Consider the following 4,975-nt stretch of genomic DNA (forward strand, 5'->3'; position numbering starts at 1 on the left):
CTCGCCACTCCTTCAATTACGCTCCAAGGATTTAGTGTGGAGAAAGGGTGGGTGGGGCTGGAATCTTCCACCAATGAGAGCGAGCGCTGCAGCTGTCCTTTGGGTAACGAAAACGAACCAGGAAGGAAGGGGAACCAAGTGAAAGAGGGAACTGCAGCACAAACCAGAATGCTCTCCCCCCATTAATTTATTTATTTTTATTCACTTTACATTCCTATCGCTGCACTTCCCCCTCTCCCCACCCCGCCCCCGCGAGTCCCTCTCCCCACTCTGGATATCCCTGTAGCACATTAAGTCTGTAGTGCATCCTCTCCCACTGAGGCCAGAGAAGGCAGCCCAGTTATGGGAACGGGATCCACAGACAGGGAACAGCTTTAGAGACAGCCCCCACTCCAGTTGTTGGGAGACCCACATGAAGACCGAGGTGCACATCTGCTACATTATGTAGGGTGGCCTGAGACCAGTCCACTTATGCTCTTTGGTTGGTGGTTCAGTCTTTGCGAGCCTCCAAGGGTCCCATTCCGAAGCAGGAGTTTCCTGCCAATTGCTCCGCCGTCCGAATAGCGATTTAATATTTCAAGGAGGTTCTCCAACTAGTTTGTCATTCACAACCGAGCTGACACCACCGTTTAAAAGAAAACATCACTATCTATTTAAGTAGCCACCATCTGCCAGTTGGTCCTGTTTTTGTTTTTTTTAATTTATGTTAATTTTTATCCTGTGTGTGTGAACTCAGCAGCCCTGGCAGCAAGAGCCTCCACCCTGGCCCCTCTCCCTAGCCCATGTTGGTTCTGCTTTAACTCTCTTCATAATCTCACTCCTGTAGGATTCTCCTAAAATATGATTTCTTAAAAGAAGGGAGATTTTCTGACTGACTTACATCTCTATCCCCAATGCTGACCATGACTTGTGGTCTCAATCGCAACACATTTTTGGATGTGCAGGTGTTATTGAGATAAAGGGTGTCTGTCTTGCGGTCCCCCAGGTGACAGTGATGGACTAATCAACTGTGAAGGTGGAGATGACAGGCTGAACATTTTGTTCTTGGGACCAAACCTTCTCTATGAGGCAATCAGAGTCAGGAGCAGGAGGCATTGAGATGGAGTACACTCATGAGTTTAGTAGGTGTCTATCATACTGCAGGAGTGCTTGAGGTACATCGAGGAGGAAGGAGGTCTCAGTGCCTGCTCTGAAAGGCTGCAGGTGTGAGATGCAGCAGAAGGAAACCTACCAGGCTGGGCTGGGAGCTCCCAGCACCGAAGCACTGCACAAGCCTGTCTCAAACTCCACTGTGGTGAGCGAGTTTGAGGAGGAGGAACCATGTTTGTGAGGTGCCTTCTAAAGACTGGTTACAGCATTGACCTCTTTGCTGTGAGCCCATTGGGACTGAAAAAGATAGAAAGGTAGACAGACACCACCACTCGGGAGGGGGAGGTGCTTTTTTACTGGTTCAAGCACGGGAAAAGGCACCAAGGCTTTAAATTTGTGCACAATTATTACATGTACATTTCATACCTGATACTTATCTCCAGAAAACACCTCAATTAACTGGTTCCAGTCTCCAAGTGCAAAACTCATAGCAACATCGGAGTGGGCTTGTGGTTCTAAGTTCCATTTTGTCTGAAGACAGGTCTTTTTTTCTGCCACCAAGAACAAATTAGGGAAGTAAGTCCTTACACTCAGTAGAAAGATCTTCAGTGTGTATCTGTCTTATTTAAAAATAATGCTTAAGCCAGATATGGTGCAGTCCTGCAAGACCGAGATGGCAATCTCTCTTTCCCAGGCTCTCAGGCGAGGGAAGAGTGTTGCAATCTTTCTTTTAATTGTTCATTAATAAAGGTACTTATCACTTGCATAAGATTTCCCCCATTCTAACAGATGGCGTTAGTATGTATCAAGGAAGACCTCTAGAGTGAATCAGTCTGATTGATGAACTGCTGGCATTTTTCAGGGACCGAACAATGAGATGAAAGAGATATTTTTATATCTTTAATGTAGGTCAGGAGTAGGGTGAAGGTGGTCAGGTGCACCTCTCAGGGAACAGTGTGGTCCAATCTTATCTTCTGCTTTCTTCATAATAGCCACCTTCCTTGTGCGGGTGCATGCTTCTATTTCTCTTCCTTTATTGTGGAAAATGTTTGTTGGAAAAGCCTTTGTTTTTTTAATGAATGAGTGTTCTGTCTGCATACATACCTGCGTGCCAGAAGAGGGCATCAGATCCTAATGCTGATGGCTATGAGCCACCATGTGGTTGCTGGGAATTGAACTCAGGACCTCTGGAAGAGCAGCCAGTGCTCTTAACTGCTAAGCCATCTCTCCAAGCCTTTTGCATTCTTAAACTCAAAAATGTTACTTCCTGTCAACTCCCAGAAGCAGGGGTCTTCTCCATATCCAGATGCTTTGAAAATGAATTCCACCAGAAGCAAACAGCAGAGAAACAGAAGCAGCCTAACGTAAGCCTTCCCCCTTCTGGGCCCAATTCTGCCTGAACTCTGTCGAATGCCTTCATTCCTTAGGCCATGTGGACATCCCGCCATTTGGAGCTTTCTTGTTTAAAAAGCATCGAGGATGCTTCTCTCCTTCCTCCCCCTTTTGACACAGAATCTCACTCTGCAGCCTAGTGTGGTTTGGAACTCACCAGATAGCTCGAGCAGGCATCAAACACACGGGCAGTTCTCCTGCATCAGCCTCATAGATGGTAGGATCACAGGCAGGAGACACCTGCCCAGCTATAGCTCCTAGCTGCAGCTGGAATGGCAGTTATAACTGGCTTACTTCAGCTTGCAAACTGCCAGTATAGAATCTTGACCCTCTGGCATTCTGTACCACCCCTGAGTGCAGAACTGGGAAAAACCTGAAGAGTCAGAGAAAGAAGACGTTAGTAAAGACCAGGTAAAGTACAGGCCCAGAAAAAAAGGGATTTGTGGATTTGTTTTGTTTTACTTGGGAAATGAATCAGTTCACCTTTTGTATTTTCAGAGCTGGCAATTTGATGTTCTTTAGATAGCAAGAGAGTCCAGAAGTGACCATGAAATCTGTACATCAAAGAGGGAATCTTAAACATGTGTTCCCATGTTATGTCTCCCATTAGCATGCGTGTAGATAGTAGGTCTTTTCATGGTTCACAAAGGCATTTATACACAGTTCATATTTAACAGCCTAAAAAAAATTAACAACAAAGATACTGCCTTATCTTAACTATAGCCACTTAATTCTCTTAGTCCATTTGATTGTATCCTTAAATTTTTGAGGCACTAGATATTAAACCCATGGCCTCAGCACACTAGGCAAGTGCTCTACCACTGAGGTGACTCCCAGCCCAACAAAACTTTTATCTTATTTATTTATCTTATTTATTTATCTTATTTATTTATTTATTTATTTATATATTTATTTATGAGACAGGGTTTCTCTGTGTAGCCCTGGCTGTCCTAAAACTCATTCTGTAGGCCAGGCTGGCCTCCATCTTAGAAATTTGCCAGCCTCTGCCTCCTGAGTACTGGGTCTGAAATAGTGCTGGCCAAAATGCTGTAACAGGAACGTTGTACTTCACAGAAGGCCTGGATTGTCTTTAGCCTCAAGAGCCTGGTTGCTCTTTATCCTTCTACTTGGCCAGATTCGTTCACGGCCCAAGACAAATCTGGTCATGAAGGATAGTGCTGTGTTGGTCATTCCCATCACTGTGACACAATACCAGAGAGAGAGAGAGAGAGAGAGAGAGAGAGAGAGAGAGAGAGAGACCAAAAGGCAGAGACATCTACTGTGCTCCATAGTTGCAGATCTTCAGACTATCACTGCCCTCATCCCTGAGGACCAGCAGGGAGGCAGAGACAGAGCATCAGCAGAAGGAGACAAATGTTGAGAGACAGGAGGGGGCAGGATTAAGATCCATGCTTCAAAGCACTCCTCTTGCATAATGCTGCCTTTGATAAGGCTTCCCTTGCTAGTTTTCTTCACTTCCCAGTAATGCCACTGCATTATGAGTCTGCCAAAGGGTCAGTGCAAGACTTTAAAAACAAAACAAAAACCTTGTACTTGGCTTTTAAAGACTCTGTTTTCTACTTACAGTTTGCTACATGCATGTTTTCCTATTCATATTCTATTACTATCTTTAGGGATAGCAACACAGTGAGGTATACTGCATGCTTTCTCGTGAGAACTGTTTGTTTTATCACAGCACCAACCAGCTTTACCTGATAGACTTTGTGGGAAACAATAAAGAAAGGCACTTGAGCAAGGCAGGAAGTCACACTGTGCCTCAGTGCAAGGCCAGGTATCTGCAGTCCAGCCTGCCACAGCTCCCTTTGCTTTTCAGTCCCTGATTACTGTGCCCGCTGCAACTTCTGAGTAAGTCCCGCTAGCTCCTTGTGTCAGTGACAGACTGAGTCAGGGCTCAGTTGCCAATGACTTACTTGGGAACTGAGTTCCTGTGTGGCAGGAAATCTATGGATATAATCCTTGTTGGGCTGTTAAGATTTTAGGGATGCCTAGGCAAATCTATAAGAGGACTTCTTTAGTATGAATGAGTAAGATATATAAGATTATATTCTTATATCATAAGGCTATTAGGTAAGCAGTATAAGTAGCATGATCAAAGTGATCAATGGACATAAGATTCCAAGGGTTACAAGAGACAGGGCCATAGCACAGACCTCTAAAGGTAAATATTGCATATATAGTCCTTTTAAACGTGTTTGTTTTCTCCACAATCGTATGGAAGATGTGGGGCTATGGAATATGGCTCCACACATGAGATATTTTCAAGATCATTTTCTTTGTAGTTCAGTGTCATATCTCATTAAACCCTTTCCATGGTGTTCCTGTGGACTCTGTGAACTTTTGGGGGGTTTGGGTTTAAAGGGGTTCACTGAGGTGATAGTCCTTGATTTGTTAGAGTCACTAATGCTACAGTCAGACAAACAGCCACATGACAGAGGATCTGAAGAGAGTTCAGGCTCACATGGCAGAGTTGGGG

The sequence above is a fragment of the Apodemus sylvaticus genome, chromosome 2 (assembly GCF_947179515.1).
Source record: "Apodemus sylvaticus chromosome 2, mApoSyl1.1, whole genome shotgun sequence".
Taxonomy (NCBI): domain Eukaryota; kingdom Metazoa; phylum Chordata; class Mammalia; order Rodentia; family Muridae; genus Apodemus; species Apodemus sylvaticus.